This window comes from Miscanthus floridulus, chromosome 10, assembly GCF_019320115.1.
Source record: "Miscanthus floridulus cultivar M001 chromosome 10, ASM1932011v1, whole genome shotgun sequence".
In the NCBI taxonomy this organism is placed as follows: domain Eukaryota; kingdom Viridiplantae; phylum Streptophyta; class Magnoliopsida; order Poales; family Poaceae; genus Miscanthus; species Miscanthus floridulus.
This window is the reverse complement of record NC_089589.1, coordinates 135,435,374-135,455,402: the sequence shown is the minus strand read 5'-3', so window position 1 is coordinate 135,455,402 and position 20,029 is coordinate 135,435,374. Positions and strand designations below refer to the sequence as shown.

General features: G+C 42.5%; 1 pseudogene; it reads right to left on the bottom strand.

Moving 5' to 3' along the window:
• Positions 1-3,426: 3,426 nt before the first annotated feature.
• Positions 3,427-19,818, bottom strand: LOC136489741 (F-box/LRR-repeat protein 3-like; annotated as a pseudogene).
• Between the last annotated feature and the right edge of the window lie 211 nt (positions 19,819-20,029).

Here is a 20,029-nt window from a genome sequence, read left to right as displayed (position 1 = left end):
CCACTGGGACCCATCAGCAGGGTGTCTCAACATATTGTCTACCTTACGGTCTTCTTTGTGTCATCGCAACAACTTTGCATGGTCTTTGTTTCTGAACAGATGTTTCAAGTGTGGTATTATAGGAGCATACCACATAATCTTGGCAGGGATTTTCTTTGTGGGACGTTCGCCCTCAACATCACCAGGGTCATCTCGCCTGATCTTATACCGCGATGCAGGACATACCGGGCATGCATCTAACTTCTCATACTCCTCGCCACGGTAGAGGATGTAGTCATTAGGACATGCATGTATCTTCTGGATTTCTAATCCCAAAGGGCAGACTACCTGTTTTGCTTTGTACGTAGTGGCGGGCAATTCGTTATCCTTTGGAAGCATCTTCTTTTTGATTTTCAGTAACTCCCCAAATCCCTTATCAAATACACCATTCTTTGGCTTCCATTGCAGCAATTCCAGTGTGGTACCCAACTTTTTCTGCCCCGCATCACAAGTTGGGTATAACAATTTCTTGTGATCCTCTAGCATGTACTCGAACTTGATCTTCTCCTTTTCACTTTCGCATTCTCTTTGTGCGTCACGAATGGCCTGACCAAGATCATCAGCGGGCTCATCTTCTGCCCCTACCTCTTCTTCTACTTCCCCCATAGCAGTATCATTGAAGGCACCATATTCAGTAATAATGTCATCATCGTCCCATTGTTCTTCTTCACCTTCTTCCATTACAACCCCGGTTTCTCTGTGCTTCGTCCAACAAATATAGTTTGGCATGAAACCCGACTTCAACAAGTGTGAATGAAGACTCCTTGAGCTAGCATATTCCTTCAAATTCTTACATATGGCACATGGGCAGCACATGAAACCATCGCGTTTGTTTGCCTCGGCCACACGTAAGAAAGAATGCACGCCCTCAATGAACTCTTAGGAGCGGCGATCAGCATTGTACATCCAATGCCAGCTCATCTGCATTACATGACATACATACCATATTAAAACCTAGAACATAATTAGTTAATTATACGACATACATGCCACCACACAAGGTATTAATTTATGAAAGTCTCGCTACAATGTAGACAATCCCAACTACCACTAAATAAACAAAAGCTAAAATGCGCTTTAGCAGCATAAGGATATCGCGACCAATCCCAAATAAAACACGTGACCAATCCCAACTAAAATAGACAGATCATGCGTTTGTTCAACATCTATGGGCTTATTCTGCAGGATCACTGCCTCATCAGCCGCCGTAGCCGCCTGTGCAAGAGAGTTTTGCACGTGTTCAACATACTCTTCCTCCCAGTACCAGCCTGAACACCCAGTGCCATCCGACTGAAATTAAAACAAAAAATTAGTACTTTAATCACAATCATCATGAAAATAAGTATAAATTAACCATAATCATCAAATGCGACAAAATAACTCACATTGCGATCTGGACACTTGTAGAAGATACGGCCCTTGTTGGGACACTCCTTCCACACCCGGTACTCCATCACAATCTTCTCCTCACACTTGCCGCATGCAATGAGAGGGAGGTCCGGCCTCAGTCGCTTTGGAACCCGATGAGAGGCCGAGGACCTGGAAGCAGTTGCCATCTACTCTCTATACTCATTTTAATATAATATAATTTTCTCATTTTATAAACAAATAAAATAAAAAAAACTCTAAAATTCTCTATATCTCTAAACCATGAAGTGTGCTATGCATGCTAGAAATGAAAGTTGAATACTAGTTTTGAATAACTACTTTAACCTTCCTTCATCCAAATATGCAAACTTTAAAGTGATTTTGAGCTTAAATGGCTTACAAATATAAAAAAATCCACCATAAAAAACCACATATATCTAGTCCACAAAATGAGATATGCTACTAATGAAACATGAGAGTATAAAGTTGGTAACCTTTAGAACCGAAGAATCGATAGAGGAATCAAAGAAATCTTGTGATTACCGGCGATGAGGAAGAAGAGAGGCCGGCGATAAAGCAAGAACACTAAGGTCGAAGTGGCTCGGGCTCGGGGAGGAAGAAGGGGTATATAGGAGGGGACCTTTAGTCCCGGTTGGAGACACCAACCGGGACTAAAGTTCCTTTTCTAGTCCCAGATGGAGCCTCCAACCGGGAGTAGACTTTTACTCCCGGTTGGAGGGACCAACCGGGAGTAAAAGTTAACCTTTAGTCCCGGTTGGTAGCTCCAACCGGGACTAAAGGTCCCCTGCAGCAAAAGCCTGCCGCAGTAGCCGTTGGGCAGGGACCTTTAGTCCTGGTTGGAGCTACCAACCGGGAATAAAGGTTTCTCTAGTCCCGGGCGCGAAAAATACCGGGACTAAAGCCAAATTTCGAAGTGGATCAAAAGTCGTTTCTCTACTAGTGCTAACAGGTAGGACTGAAAACGGATCGGATACGGACGGATATCACCGATATTACATTTGTTTTCATATTTCTGTCCAGATTCAGATTCGAATACGGATAGTGTAACTATGTCAGATAGGATACGATTGGATATCGACATCATAAATATGCGATTTGAGTATTCGGATATGGATACGGTATCGGATGTTGGATATCCGGACTTGGATACGGACAGATCTCAACCCCTCTAAACGGATTCGGTTTCGAATACGATCGGAAAATATCCGTACCGTTTCCATCCCTACTAACAGGTGACCAAAAAAATGGGGTTGAACAGTGTTGTATAGTGTTCGATAGTGAGCGACGTGGGATCATGAAGGAGTAGAAATGGTATACAAAAAGAAGGTATATGGTAGATGCATAAGATTATGCTGTAATTCGTATTACGGATTATAATGATGAGACAGTTTGGGTCCCTAGGTTATTGTGGTGGATTATTGTTGGTTAAAGTGACAAATACACCACATAACCTCCAAAAAGTAGGTCTCCCGTAGATTGTAGGATTATTGTCAATATGGTGTTTTCATTATAATAATCCATCCATAATCTAATCATTTGGATCACAATTAGATTATTTTAGCTAATTATTATTATCACAATGGATCCAAACAAACCTTATCCTATTGTATTATTAGTGGTTATTAGTGGCTACAGATTAGAACAACATGAGTGAACTAAATCATTTTATGAAATTCCGCAAAATATATATTCCCTCTTTTCCAAATTGTAAAGGTGTTCTGACTTTTCTTGGTAGTATATACTATATATATAGATATAATGTATATCTAGGTACTTAGCAAAAGCTATGTACCTATAATGGCTTACATTTTGCAATGGAGGATGTAGTTCTTATTGTGTTATTCTGTCTCTGAGATTATGAGTGGGCATGGTATGACATGGGCCACTAGATGTTTTTTTTTCAAATGGTAACAAATAATATGTTACAAAATTACCATTTAAAAATCAAAACAAGTCCAATACTACTATATTCATATGAACAACCGTCCAATTATTTTGTCATATACTGTAGTCGAACTTACATACATAGGTTTGGTTGCCCACATGCTTGAGTGTCCAATTATTCATGTTCTACAAGCCGGATATGCTAGAACGGGACAGAAGTCTGATATCGGTGACTGAACAATATGACAAATTTATCTGTGATGAGACAGATGGTATTAGCACAATTGCAGAAGATCCAGTTACAGTTACAGGAGAAAAAGATGATACCTAACGGAGGCTATTAGAGAACTGGGAAAGGTAAAGCTTTACTCCCGGTGGGGAACCCCCACTAGTCCCGGTTCCCCACCCGGGAGCAAGCATCCGGGACTAAAGGGGGTCCTTTAGTCCCGGGTCAGGAACCGGGACTAAAGGGGGACCTTTAGTCCCGGTGGGTAACACCAACCGGGACTAAAGGTGCCTCCTGACATGCCACGATGGCCGGCACCCTTTAGTCCCGGTTGGTAATACGAACCGGGACTAAAGATTTTTTTTTCTTTTCTTTTCATTTTTTTATTTTCTTTTCAAAATAGGTTTTCGAAGTCGTATTGTACGCTGCTAATTATACATTTATACGCGCGTATAGTATGTTTCCGTTCAAGCACAATGAACGTATTAAATCACACAATTCAAGCATAGAAATATATATATATATATATGCATGCATGCATCATATATATATTTACATGCATGCATGCATATGTGTATTTTACATTATATTATTTCATGTGCATATATTACAAAAGATTGCATTACAGTTGTTGTTATATAACAAGTTTCCTCTCATCCTCTAGCTTGGCTTCCATGGCAGTGTTGGGTCGAAGTAGAACTCGCCCTTGGAATCGATGACCTGCTCATTAAAAAATCCGGCTATAGACTCTTGAATTGCTTTGATTTGGTCTTGCTGTATGACCTTTTCCTCCAACCATCGAGCCTACAGGTTTGAATTAAAGGAAAATAAATTAATATATGTACATACATATATATATATATATATATATATATATATATATATATATAAAGACATAGTAACACAATCAATAATAACACTTAAATGAATATATAGTGTATTTTTAACGTACTTTGAGTCTCTCTGTAGGAGTTCTTTGGGAGACCACCTTGATAAACTTGCAAACATAGTAACCACAGTAGTTGTTCCCCTGTTCCTGCCTCAGACACCACTTTACGAGAAAAAGATTTGTCATCCAATCTGGTGATCCGGGGAAAGCTATATGTTTAATTAATAAAGATGATGCGATTCAGGCGACTTACTTTCAAAGGGATTACATTCAGTGGCGCTTTGCATTTTTCCATGTGTTGCTTCTCAATAAAGGTTTTCCAAACACTGCCCAATAAAAAAATTTGCCACGTCATCAGATATAGTTAATCATCATGTTCGTGTGTATATATAGTTGCTAGAGATACCGAAATTACCTCTGGATAATATCTATCATATCTTGGTAGTCTTGTTGTGGTTTTCTCATCGAGTCATAGATTATCAAGTGACTTTTCACCAGATCGATGTCCATCAATATCCAGTGATTGCTGCATGTGTTTATAGGATATAACGCATAACACTCATTAATTAACTAGAATCAACATATGAGCCATTAAGGATGATCGACATTATTAACACTCACTTGAAGTTGTAGGGAAAGAGTATATCCTTCTTGTGGCGTTGGTTCACTAAGAAGTTCATGAGGTTACTCTCTGACTCAGACTTCCAATTAGTCTTTGGAGTAAATGGGTCTTTGAATACTATATGGGGATCAACAAAACCAATTTCATTGCAGCCTTCCTTTCTGAGCTCTGTCATTGTAAATCTACATATATATATAGTACTTGTTAGGATAATTTATATGCATATACACAAATATGATGAGTTTAATAATAGATCGAAAGAATTATTACTTACAGGCAATAACAGCTAATGATAACTTTGTCCAGAGAGGTCAGGTGGCATAGTTGATGAAATTCTGCAAAGTCAACATACATAACATCATCGCCACAGAACTAATGTTCGTCTCTAATTCTGACACCAACGCAGAAGTCTCCACCGGTAGACGCCTGCATGTACCACTTGTTTAGCAGGTATATTTGCGTCCCTAGATCACATAAGGCTTGAGGGTTGTATAGACTCTGGCCTAGTACAAATTTTTTCTTCCAAATATCAACCTCCGCCGCACTCTCAATGTTTCCATCACCAAACATCTAGTAAAGGTCAAGACCAGTCTCATCAATAAATTCACCAAGGTGATCCAAATCGACATCCAGAGGTATGTTTGCCTGATCCATTAATCCTAAATTTGAACCATATTCATTACCAACAACTAGCGGGGGGACTGATTGGTGCGATTGTTGTCCGAGTTGTGCAACTCCTTTCCCTGCCCGCTTCTTTTTCTGTGCCGCCTCAATTGACTTGGTGAGAGTGCGGTCATAGTCCGTTAACGTTGATTTGGACGGCTTACGAGATTCCCGCTGTTGTTGCTGGTAAGAAGCCACCTTTTTTCTTAGAATATCTGGAGCTACGAAGAAGTACGGTTTCTCCGGGTTTCTCCTTGCTTCTTGATTCTTTTTAAGTTTGTCATAGAATCTAGACATATCTTTTTTATATGCATCAGTTACTTCTTCCTTCTGTTCAGATATTATTTTAGGAATAGCCCTTGGTTTCACGGTGGCTTTCTTTGCCGGCGGGGACTGGTTCTTCGTTTGCGGGGCTGGCCTCTTGCTAGTACTTGGCTTCTTGGTAGGCGGGGGCGGGGGAGGCGTTGGAGACCTCCTTGGAGGTGGTGGCAGCGGCGTTGGAGACCTCCTTGGAGGTGGCAGCTGCGGCGTTGGAGACGTCCTTGGAGATGGTGTGGATGCAGCCTCGCCTTCCAACACATTGTCATCGTACAGAGCACTATGATGATCTGGCGATTGAACAATTGGATTTAGGTTGGGGGAGGATCTGCTACAAAAAAGGAATGACATATTATTATGAGCAGATTGTTAATTATTTAAGCCAATATAAATTAATGATGTAGTGTTTTCATCTGCACCTATGGTGAGGTAGTTCAGGAGGAGGTGGAGGCGACATCCCGGGAATGATGATGTAGCGCTTGCGCCATAGAATGAGTGTCTTCTCTGCTTCTCCTAGAGTCTTCTCACCATCACCTCCAGGAATGTCAAGAGGCAAATCACTAAAACCTTTTTCAGCTTTATCTACCGAGATGGTAGCATATCCTTCTTGGATTATATTCCCATGAATCCTTGGTGTCTTTGTTCGGTCGATAGGATTAACAAGACCGATAGCCACCTTGATTGTGGAATTCCCCTTCGGAATGTGTAGCTCACACGATGTAAAAGGTTCAGTGACGTCATCCATAGGGAAGCGCAGTCCTGTGTCCCCTTGATTTGGTATCTCTGTGGAAGCGCAACTGCTTTTCAACTGAACAGATTGGCTAATGTTGATTCCTGGCTCTGATGTCTGCTTGCTTGCACTCACTGATATTTGCACTTGCCTTCTGATTTCCTCCTGCATTCTCGCTTCAAGGTTTTTTCCCGCCCCTGTGCTTCACGCACCGCTTCCTCCAACCTCTGGAGCCACTGTGCCTCTTCTTCCTTCTTTCTCTGACGGCTTCTGTAGGAAGGTCTGTCCTGAGGGAATCCATGCTCCCACGAGACACTTCCTTTGCCTCTAGTTCGGCCACCGTGTTCAATAGTCCTGATGGCGTATGTCAGTTCATCCTTCTCTCTGTTGGGCCTGAACGCACCACTAGCAGTAGCTCTCTGAGCATAAAATAATCTTTCTGCTACTTCTTGCAGTCTTGTGCCATAAACACACTTCCCTGTCTCCTGGTCCAGTGTTCCCCCATGAGCGAAAAACCAATTCTTTGCACGCTCTCCCCACTCGAGTGATTCTGGTGTGATACCCTTGGCAAGAAGGTCTGCTTCCATTTTGTTCCACTTCTTCATGGCAGTCGGGTAGCCACCTGATCCCAAGTTATGGTGGTATGTCTTCTGTTGGGCATTACGTTGGTTCTTTATCACCCGACTGACACCGTCTTTCGATGTCTTGTCCTGTACAAACTCATCCCAATAGGGCCTCTGCTTTGAGATCGGGCCTGATACAGTAAAATCTGGTGCTATGTTCTTCTTGACATACGTCGTGTATAGGTGTTTCTTCCAAGTCTGAAACTGGGTGGCCATCTTCTTCATTGCCCAATCCCTAACTCACTCCTTTATTTCATCACCATCTATTATATCACCATAACCATCTGTTTGGAGCGTGAAATATTCCAAGACATCATTCCAAATTAACGTCTTGTCACGATCGGAGACAAAACTGATATGAGGAGCATTGGTCTTCTTCTTCCATTCGCGGGTACTGATCGGGAGCCGGTCCCGTACAAGGTAACCACAGTGGTGCACGAATTTTGTTTTATTTGGCCCCCCAGTTCGCCTGTATCCACATTGAACTTCGAGATGATGAAGCGGCCCTCCAATGGCTTTTTGGGACCTCGAACATTTTTACTCTTTGTTGTAGTTGTTGATGTCGATCCAGAGGGCTACAAAACATAAACATTATTTTTAATGTCATGAGCACACATAAGACATATGATAATATATATAGCTAATAATAAAAAATATATACTTGGCCAATATGTTGTTGCTCATTTTGTTCAAGAGCTAAGTACTGACTCCCGTCATCTGCATCCTCTTGCACGTTATTTTTAGCACCATCATCGCCCGCAACTTGAGTGCCAGTGTTGATCAAATTCATCATCAACTCCTCCTCATCCATGTTTCTCAGGTCGGCCATCTAGCTTCAAAAAACAAAACCAATATATAGTACGTCAAATCTTTGCTTACATGCGTAAAATCTACGAACAATATGCATTATTAAATCTTGCCCCTCGGTCACGGACGCAATTCGCCACACTAGGGCGAACTGCGTCGGTACTAGGGCAAATTAAGGCTATACATAAATGGCCGAGGGCAAATTGCGTCGGTGATTAGGGCGAACCACGTCGGTGACATCAACAACGCGGTTTGCCCTAGTCACCGACGCAATTCGCCCTGGTGTGATTGTTTAGCGAACGATAACGATAATATGAATGTTGATCGACTAGGCCGCGAGAGAGGGCGGTGTGACAAGAGTGGCAGTGCTCCACTCCGCCGTATATATGTTTGTACACATGGGTGAACGAGGGCGGCGGTGCTCCACCGTATACATAGAAACGCATGGGCGAACGAGGGCGGCGGTGCTCCGCGATGTATATATACATGCATATGAATACAAATGACGTATATATACGTCTCGGCGTGGTGGCCGGTGTGCTGACAACGACGACGTGAGGTAGGCCAGTGTGCTGACGACAACGACGTGAGGCGGGCCGGGGCGGTGTCGGTGCGTGATGTTGTGATCCTATGTACCATGTGAACCATGTAGTCATTCATCATATATCTTAAACTAAACATTGCCACTTTATTAACTACAATATATCTTATGCCGACACGTAATACGAATGTTGATCGACTAGGCCGCGAGAGAGGGCGGTGTGACGAGAGTGGCGGTGCTCCACTCCGTCGTATATATGTTTGTACACATGGGTGAACGAGGGCGGCGGTGCTCCGCCGTATACATAGAAACGCATAGGCGAACGAGGGCGGCGGGCCGGTGCTCCGTGACATATATATACATGCATATGAATACAAATGACGTATATATACGTGTCAGCGTGGTGGCCGGTGTGCTGATGACGACGACATGAGGCGGGCCGGTGTGCTGTCGATGACGAGACTCTCTTGTGCATCTTCTCCACATGCGTTGCGCGCTCGCCGATGACACTCTTGTGCATCCTCTCTATGGCTACGGCAAGATGGAGTTCTACTTGCTCCTCGAACCCCCGTACCCTGTCCAGGGCAGGGTCTGCGATGGTTGTGGCGAGCCCATGCTCGGTCCACGACGGCCGACCCTTAGAGCTCCGCCGGAAGGCATCGCGAGATTCGCCAGTGACTTCTGGAGACAACAATTAAGGGCCACCGGAGTAGGTTCGCCAGTAACAATCAAGGAAATGATTCGCGCGCCGCAGCTTCGAGAGGCCACCTACTGTTACCAGGATGTGGGTGACGGCTCCCAGGCGAGCGACTCTTATATCTACAGCATGGTTACATGCTCCCTAGCTACCAACAGAAGGCTTGAACCTTGAAAGGCTTGAAAGGTACGGTAAGATTTCTCTCGTCGTTGCTAGCGTTGTCTTCTCACTGGTTTTTGGAACCCGGCCAGTGGCCACGACAGCCGTGCGCCATTGCCATGAAAGCCGAGAGACGAACTCACCTCGGGCGGGCGCGGTGGAGGGCCGCATGAGGTCGTCGGCGGTGGAGGGCCGCACGAGGCGAGGCGCGGGCTCCGGTGTCACGGAAGACGAATCGGCGGCGGCGCGAGGAAGAAGAGGGCGGCGGTGTTCGACGAGGAAGAAGAGGAGGGGATCGATCTGCGCCAGGCACTGGCGGTTATATACCAGAGAGATTTACTCCCGGTGCCAGCCACCAGCCGGGAGTAAAGGTCCTTTACTCCTGGTGCGTATTACCAACCGGGAGTAAAGGTTCCTTTACTCCCGGTGCGTGTTACCAACCGAGAGTAAAGGTAACATTTACTCCCGATTGGTAACACGTACCGGGAGTAAAGGGTTTTTTTTGGCGGGCCACGAAACTGCAGCCCACCTTTACTCCCGGGTGGGCTTCCCACCTGGGAGTAAAGGTGGCCTGCAGTTTCGTTTCCCGCCTGTTTTGAGCAAATTTTTTAATAGAAATATGGATTTTCTTGTTAAATACATAGTAAATTAAATAAAAGGCATAAAATTATTTTGTTAAAAATATGGATTTTCTTTTTCTTTATTGCACATAGGAAAAATGTATAACCCAACTTTTTTTATTTTTTGTTATAATTATAAAACATAATGTAACTAACATTTATTATTTCGTTAATGCAAAAATGTAGTGTTTAATTAAAATTATTAAAACTATTGGTTTTGGACAGGAAATTTGTTTTCACATCATTTTAACGTTAATATTTTAATTTTTCATCACTCAATATCCTAATTTAACTTTTCGAGAGAAATCCCACCAAATCAAACATTGATTTAATTTGAAACACGACATAATAAACATCTGAATTCACAATTATTACATAATATCTCAAACACACACTACATTAAATTACTATATCATCAAGTGGGCACAGCAGTGAACTTCTTCTTTATGTATGTCCCTTGGTTATGATCGCGTCGTAACCATGGAGTGTCCTCATTATTTACCAAGATGCTAGGGTCTTTGTTCACTTTGAAGGGTGGAATTCGGTCATACTTTTCATAATCTTCTGACATGTCCGACTTGTCCTCAATTCCCACGATGACTCTTTTCCCTGAAAGAACTATGTGGCGCTTTGGCTCTTTGGTTGAGTCATTATCGTTTTTCCCTCTTTTTGGTTTGGTAGACATATCATTGACATAGAACACCTGATTCACATCCTTGGCAAGGACGAATGGTTTGTCTTTGTACCCAATATTACTAAGGTCTACTGCTGTCATTCCATACTCGTTGTCTACTGTTACCCCGCCTCCGGTCACCTTGACCCATTGGCACTTGAACAATGGGATCTTCAAAGTAGGTGCATATTCTAGTTCCCATATTTCATCTACGCGACCATAATATGTCTGCTTATTCCCATTCGGGTCTGTGGCATCTATGCGGACACCACTATTTTGGTTGGTACTCCTTTTATCTTGGGCTACTGTGTAGAACATGTTCCCACTTATCTCGTACCCTTTGTATGTTATGATATGCCATGATGGTTGCATAGCCAATAAATACAGTTGCTCATGGATGCTCTCATCACCTTGACATTTTTTTTCGCAACCAACCGCCGAAAGTTTCCATGTGCTTACGCATAATCCAAGCTTCAGTCTTCCCTGGAAACTCGGATCGTAAGAGATCCTTGTGTGTTTCAATATACGGATCTACCAAAGAGGAGTTCTGTAGAACGGTGTAGTGCACTTTATTGAAATAATCATCCTCCATACCAATATATGTTTTCCTCCCTAGTGTCCCCTTTCCGCTTAGTCTCCCCTCATGTCTCGATTCAGGAACACCAATCGAGTCAAGGTCGGGAATAAAGTCAACACAGAACTCAATGACCTCTTCTGTTCCATAGCCCTTGGCGATGCTTCCTTCTGGGCGAGCACGGTTGTGAACATATTTCTTCAGGACTCCCATGAACCTCTCTAAGGGGAACATGTTGTGTAGGAACACAGGACCGAGAATGAAAATCTCCTTGACTAGGTGAACTAGGAGGTGTGTCATGATATCAAAGAAGGAAGGAGGGAACACCAACTCAAAGCTGATGAGACATTGAACCACATCATTCTGTAGTCTAGCTAGATCAGTTGGATCAATTGCCTTCTGAGAAATTGCATTGAGGAATGCACATAGCTTCACGGTGGCTAGACATACATTTGGAGGTAGAATTCCTCTTAATGCAACTGGAAGTAATTGCGTCATGAGAACATGACAGTCATGGGACTTTAAGTTACAGAATTTCTTCTCTGGCACATTTATAATACCCTTTATATTCGAGGAGAATCCAGATGGTACCTTGATGTTGTTTAAGCATTCAAACATGATTTCCTTCTCCTCTTTGCTTAGAGTGTAGCTGGCAGGACGTAAGTAATGGCGTCCATCATCTGTCTTCTCTGGATGTAGGTTGTCTCTTTCTCTCAAACAATGTAGGTCCTGTCGTGCTTCAAATGTGTCCTTAGGCTTTCCATACACACCCATGAAGCCTAGCAGGTTCACACAAAGATTCTTCGTCAGGTGCATCACGTCGATCGAGCTACGGACCTCTAGGACTTGCCAATAGGGTAGGTCCCAAAATATGAACTTCTTCTTCCACATGGGTGCGTGACCGTTAGCGTCGTTCGGAATAGGTTGGCTGCCATGTCCTTTTCCAAAGATGACTTTCACATCATTGACCATATCGAGTACATCCTCACCGGTTCGGTTGCGAGGCTTGGTCAGGTGGTCTGCCTTCCCTTTAAAATGCTTGCCTTTCTTTCTTACGGGGTGATTTGCAGGAAGAAATCGGCGATGGCCAAGGTACACGACCTTTTGACATTTTTTCAAGAATACACCTCTAATATCACCGTAGCAGTGTGTGCATGCATTATATCCCTTGTTTGATTGTCCTGAAAGATTACTTAGAGCAGGCCAATCGTTGATTGTTACGAACAACAATGCTCGCAGGTCAAAGTGTTCCTGTTTGTACTCATCCCACACACGTACACCTTCTTTATTCCACAAAATGAGAAGTTCGTCAATAAGTGGTCTCAGGTACACATCGATGTCATTGCCAGGTTGCTTCGGGCCTTGGATGAGCACAGGCATCATAATGAACTTTCGCTTCATGCATAACCAAGGAGGAAGGTTGTAGATACTTAGAGTAACAGGCCAAGTGCTATGACTACTGTTCTGCTCTCCAAAAGGTTTGATACCATCTGTACTTAAAGCAAACCTTAAGTTTCTTGTGTCATTTACAAACTCTGGGAATTCTCTGTCGATTGCTCTCCACTGGGACCCATCAGCAAGGTGTCTCAACATATTGTCTACCTTATGGTCTTCTTTGTGCCATCGCAACAATTTTGCATGTTCTTTGTTTCTGAACAGACGTTTCAAGTGTGGTATTATAGGATCATACCACATAACCTTGGCAGGGATTTTCTTCCGCGGACGTTCGCCCTCAACGTCACCAGGGTCATCTCGCCTGATCTTATACCGCGATGCATGGCATACCGGGCATGCATCCAATTTCTCGTACTCTTTGCCACGGTACAGGATGCAGTCATTAGGACATGCATGTATCTTCTCGATTTCTAGCCCCATAGGACAGACAACCTGTTTTGCTTCGTAGGTAGTGCCGGGCAATTCATTGTCCTTCGGAAGCATCTTCTTTTGGATTTTTAGTAACTCTCCAAATCCCTTGTCAGATACACCATTCTTTGCCTTCCATTGTAGCAATTCTAGTGTGGTTCCCAACTTTTTCTGCCCTGCATCACAAGTTGGGTACAACAATTTGTTGTGATCTTCTACCATCCGCTCGAACTTGATCTTCTCCTTTTCACTTTCACATTCTCTTTGTGCGTCACAAATGACCTGACAAAGATCATCAGCAGGCTCATCTTCTGTGGCTACCTCTTCTTTAGCTTCTCCCATTGCAGTATCATTGAAGCACGCACCATTGGGAATAATATCATTGTTGTCCCATTGTTCTTCTTCACCTTCTTCCATTACAACGCCGGTTTCTCCGTGCTTCGTCCAACAAATATAGTTTGGCATGAAACCCGACTTGAACAAGTGTGAATGAAGAGTCCTTGAGCAAGGATATTCCACTGTATTCTTACATATGGCACATGGGCAGCACATGAAACCGTCGCGTTTGTTTGCCTCGGCCGCACGTAACAAAGAATGCACGCCGTCAATGAACTCTTGGGAGCGGCGATCAGCATTGTACATCCAATGCCGGCTCATCTGCATTACATGACATAAATACCATATTAAAACCTAGATCATAATTAATTATTTATACAACATGTGTGCCACCACAAAAGGTACAAATTTATGAAAGCATCGCTACAATGTAGACAATCCCAACTACCACTAAAAGAACTAAAGCTAAAATACATTTCAGGAGCATAAGGATTTCGCGACCAATCTCAACTAAAACAGACAGATCCCTCGATTGTGCAACATCTTTGGGCTTCTTCGGTTGGATCACTACCTCATTAGCCGCCGTATCTGCCTGTTGTGCAAGATATTTTTGCACGAGTTCAACATACTCTTCCTCCCAGTAGAAGCCTGAACATCGTCCACTGCCATCCCACTGAAATTAAAACAAAAAATTAGAACTTTAATCACAACCATCATGAAAATAGGTATAAACTAACCATAATCATTAAATACGATAAAATAACTCACATTGCGATCCGGACACTTGTAGAAGATACGATCCTTGTTGGGACCCTCCTTCACTCGGTACTCCATCACAATCTTCGTCTCATCACGACACTTGCCGCATGGAATGAGAGGGAGGCCCGGCCTAAGTCGCTTTGGAAACCCATGAGAGGCCGAGGACCCAGAAGCAGTTGCCATCTACTCTCTATACTCATTTTTTAATACACTATAAATTTCTCATTTTATAAACAAATAAAATTAAGAAACTATAAAATTATCTATATCTCTAAACAATGATATTTTTAATGGTCATTGTGTTCTCGTCTTTTACTGCGGCAGGTAAGTAATTCACATGATATTTCCGCAAATTAACAGAAGAATGGGAGTGTACACACATAACAATCGATTATCGTTTATATTTATATATATACTATGTTTGGGTACGGTGATTGACAGACTACTGCGACGATATCGGGACGTGTGAATAAATAACCATCAGTACTAGTTGACCTTGCTTACGTGATCATCTCGGTGAGCATTTCTCCACCGACCGGCACCGTACTTGGTCATGGAAGAGCTCCGATTCTACGAGGAAGGGAACACGGTCTTCCACAACCGTTGTCGCTCTCCCTCGTAGAATCAAAGCTCCTCCTTGACGTCCGTTACCGCTCGGCAGAGAACATGCTCGCCAAAATTAACACGGTCCGCTAGTTCAACTAGCTACTTTAACCTTCCTTCATGTAAATATGCAAGCTTGAAGTGATTTTCAGCTCAAATTGCTTACAAATAAAAAAAACCACAATAAAGAACCATATATATATAGTGAACAAAATGGGATAAGACAATGATGAAACATGAGAGTATGAAGTTGGTAACCTTTAGAACCAAAGAATCGACGGAGGAATCGAAGAAATCGAAGGAGGAATCGAAGAATGGATGGAGAAAGAGCAAGAACACTGCTTAAATTTGAACTTAAGCTCTCGGGCGGGCTCGGGGGGAAGAAGACGGCCAGCAGGATTTATAGCTCAAAAACACGTTTTAATAAATAACCATCCGTACTAGTTGACCTTGCTTACGTGATCATCTCGGCGAGCATTTCTCCACCGGACGGCACCGTACTTGGTCAAGGAAGAGCTCCGATTCTACGAGGAAGGGAACACGGTCTTCCATGGCCGTTGTCGCTCTCCCTCGTAGAATCAAAGCTCCTCCTTGATGTCCGTTACTGCTCGGCAGAGAACATGCTCACCGAGCTGAACACGGTCCGCAAGTTCAACTAGTACGGATTTTCTATAATTTTCTAACTATTTTCTAAGTTTTTCATTTCATAAAAAGTTAAAATAAAATGTTTAGTCGCGGAGTCCATAGGAATGACCATATTTTGACCTAGCAACGCATTGTCAATTGTGATTGCGTTGCATTGCACCCCAGACCGGACTCCGGACAATAAAATACTATGGTCGATCGATGCCGTTCTTTGTCGTACAGTCGCACGGCGACGGCCGACGGACCCGTTCAACCACCAAATCTGTTAGGCCCGGCTGTTCGGGCGTATCGTCAAAAGAGAACGGATTTGCTTTCTATTGCACGGCCTTGCATTGCATCTGTCATACCAGTCGGAGGCACTAGTCCCTATACTCATTTTTTAATACACTATAAATTTCTCATTTTATAAACAAATAAAATTAAAAAAACTCTAAAATTCTCTATATCTCTAAACAATGAAGTGTGATATGCATGCTACAAATGAACGGTGAATACTAGTTTTTAATAGCTACTTTAACCTTCCTTCATGTAAATATGCAAGCTTGAAGTGATTTTGAGCTAAAATTGCTTACAAATGAAAAAAACCACAATAAAGAACCATATATATATAGTGAACAAAATGAGATAAGACAATGGTGAAAAATGAGAGTATGAGATTTGTAACCTTTACAACTAAAGAATCGACGGAGGAATCGAAGAAATCGACGGAGGAATCGAAGAATGGATGGAGGAACAATGGAGGGAGGAAGCAAGAACACTAGTGCGGTGAGCTTCAAAATGTGCTAAGCTCGGGCTCGGGGAGGAAGAAGGAGACGACCGATATATAAATGGGGGACCTTGAGTCCCGGTTGGTGGCTCCAACCGGGACTAAAGGTCCCTCCCAACGGCTCCTGCGCCAGACAGAGGTGGCAGAGACCTTTAGTCCCGGTTGGAGACACCAACCGGGAGTAAAAGTCTACCTTTAGTCCCGGTTGGTGGCTCCAACCGGGACTAAAGGTCCCTGCCACCTCTGTCTGGCGCAGTAGCCGTTGGGAGGGACCTTTAGTCCCGGTTGGAGCCACCAACCGGGACTAAAGGTATCTCTAGTCCCGGGCGCAAAAAATGCCGGGACTAGAGCCTATTTTGGCCGAGGATCAAAGGTCTGTTCTCTACTAGTGTAAAGCATTCTCACATCATTAATCTCTAAACATTTCTCAATATCAAGCTTGGAAAGTAGCCTGCACGCCATCGCAATGTCTGAGAGCCCAATGGATGAAACCCTGGGGCAGCCACGAATCTCCAGAGTATTCCGCTTTGCGCATTTTGAGAGTGAAATCAGTGAACGATCTGTTATTTCTGTACAGTAGGATAGACTGATAGACTCTAGCATCAGACAACCCTGGGCAATTTGAATAATTCCATCATCACTCAGGCCTCCACACCTGAATCAGAAAATATAAGTTAGCTTACTGACAAAGAACCAAACAAAGAAAACAACCACGAGGCATGTCTAATAATGACCTGTACAAATTCAATGCCGCGGAGTTCTGGGCAGGACCTTCCAATGTGGGTAAGACCTTCATCAATTATCTTCAAGCAAATGACAATTTTTAGACTTGAAAGTTTGCTGCATCTGGAAAGAGCTTTCAATCCTGCACAAAAGAATATTCAAAGTCAACTTTATGTCCATTTGGCAAAGAATAATTCAGTAGCCAGTTCAGTATTAAGTAGCTTTGTCATCCAAGTCGCTGTCAGTAAGGTCCAACTCTTCCAAGTGAGAACAGTGTTTCCCGACCAGTCGGAGTGTTCCAATGGAAACGTGGCTACAAGACTCCACCATCCTCAGAGAGATGAGGGAAGTGCATGAACTAATTATGGCCGCTAGTGAAACATCAATGATATTGCGACAAGTAATGTTCATCTTCAGCAGGTTCTTTAGTCTTGACACAGCAAAAGAGAGTTCTGTATCCGTCACTCCAGAGGACTTGCTCAGACTTAATAACTCCCTTAAAGACACACAAGAGGTTCCAATGGATTTTAGTCCATCGGTCATGAATTTGCAGCCTTCCAACTTCAGGGTCCGCAATTTAGGAATCTTCTAGAAGCTTCTCACCAATTTAGGAATCTTTTGGAAGCTTCTCACCATAGGAGTAACCTGATACATGAAGGATATTAATTAAGCTGCAAAGGGGCTCAAGTTATGCCAAGGTGATACAATAATACAACCAGATGATTAACTACTTACAGGACATCAGTATGAAAGATCCGGTTCCAGTAGATTGGGTATTGACTTCAGTATGGATGAAACTCCCACATCAGTCACTACCGGAAACAATAAATATGCCGAGTGTTTATTGATTTGCCGAGTGCAATTAATCGGACACTCGGCAAAGAGCTAATTTACCGAGTGTAGTTAATAAGACACTCGGCATACATATTACACTCGGTAAAAAACCAGATTTGCCGAGTGTAGAATATAAGACACTCGGCAAACCACAATCCGACACTCGGCAATAAATTAACACTCGGCAAACTCATATCACGTGACCGGCAGGTGCGACGGCCGTCTGACGGCGTGCCGGCCGTTAGCAAAAGTGCAACTTTGCCGAGTGTTTTGCCGCAGCACTCGGCAAAATGATTAGTTTGCCGAGTGTTTTTAGCCAGCACTCGGCAAAATGATAAGTTTGCCGAGTGTTTTTCCCCAACACTCGGCAAATACGAAACTTATTTTCCTCTCCTGCCCTCCAAACTTTTTCTACCATCCACATACAACATGTGTTACTACATGTTAAATTTTTGTATATTTCTGAATCCGTTTGATATATTTAATTAATTTATTGTGTTTAGAGGAATTTTTTGGTATAAGTCAAATTTTAACTGCAAGTGATTCAAATAATGGAATAAAATGAGTGGAAAAATGATATTCATGTTATTGAGTCCATTTTGAGGCCTTGCTTGGGAAATGAAAAGAATTTTTGAACATCTTGTTCACGAAACCCGACCACGAACGTGTGGACGAATGGTTTTTAAATTCTAAAAAAAGCAAACAAAGTCTGAAAGTCATGAGATTTATCAAAATCTCATGATATCATACGTGGAGGCTATGGTAAAAAATTGAGAAGGTTTCGGACAATCTGTCACGTACGATGTTTACAATCCCAAGTTTCTCAGAAGAAGAATCGTAGCGTAGAGAATGATCCGGTAAGATTTGGATTCAAAGTGACGGTCGAATTGAGGTTTGACTTCAGAACTTTTTGTATAGGCAATAGAGAACATAGATTGATCCATGTGTAATTTTGATAAATTTTTGGATCCGTTCGATAATTTTAATTTGTTAAGTGCAATTATAGAATTTTAATTGACATACATTGAATTTGAGCTACAACTGCATGAAATAATAAGTTTTTTTTCACACCTGACCTTGAAACTTTTTCTACTCTCCACATACAACATGTGGTACTCCATGTTAAGAATTGATATATTTCTGGATCCATTTGGTAGGTACATACAACATGTTAAGATGTGGTATTGCATGAAATAATAAGTTTGCCGAGTGCCCGATATATGGGCCTAGCTAGGTGCTTCTTATTTTTTTTAATGTTATTTGTTAACTAGGCCTGATTAGCATTGGAAGTTTGTGAGTGCAGTTTTCAATACGTCCTCATAGATATCAAACTTGCACAATCACATGTCCAGGTGTGCGACTCGAAGAGAACTTTCTCAGATCAATGACCTACTCATGGTGCTAAGTAAGTGAAGCTAGTAACATATAATTTTCTAATCACATAGCACATTCTAATTTCACCGCCTTTCACACTTTATAGTGTCACGCTGAGTCAAGAAAAATATAGATGGGCACAGGAAGAACCATTTCGAGGCTCATTATATGGAAACACATATCCCTAGAACAGTTAATAGCCAACAACAAATGCGGGTTCTATGTGATGTGGGCAATGCATTAGTACCTCAATGAGAGCACAATGGAAGGAAATAAAATGGTGTGTATGTTTCTCATTTTATGTATATCGGTTAATTCAATAAAACACACTACTGTTTTGTCTAACACTTGTGCATGTTGATGTCATCTTACTTCAACGATAGCGTGAGAAACTTAAAACCCCAAAAGCTATTAGACTTCGAGATCAAAGAACTACAAGACAAGCTAGCATCCTTCGCCATGGACGATGTCTTGAGTAAAAGAGTATCTTTCAGCATTGATCAAGCCAAGGATAAGAGTAGTATAGATCCAGAGATGACGAAACTTCTATCGTAGTATAATATACATTATTGTAATGACATATACATTATTGTAACATCTGTAATATAAATCTTGATGGATTTGTGATGTAAGTGATGCTTTAAATATCTAGTCCAGTAATCATAGGAAATA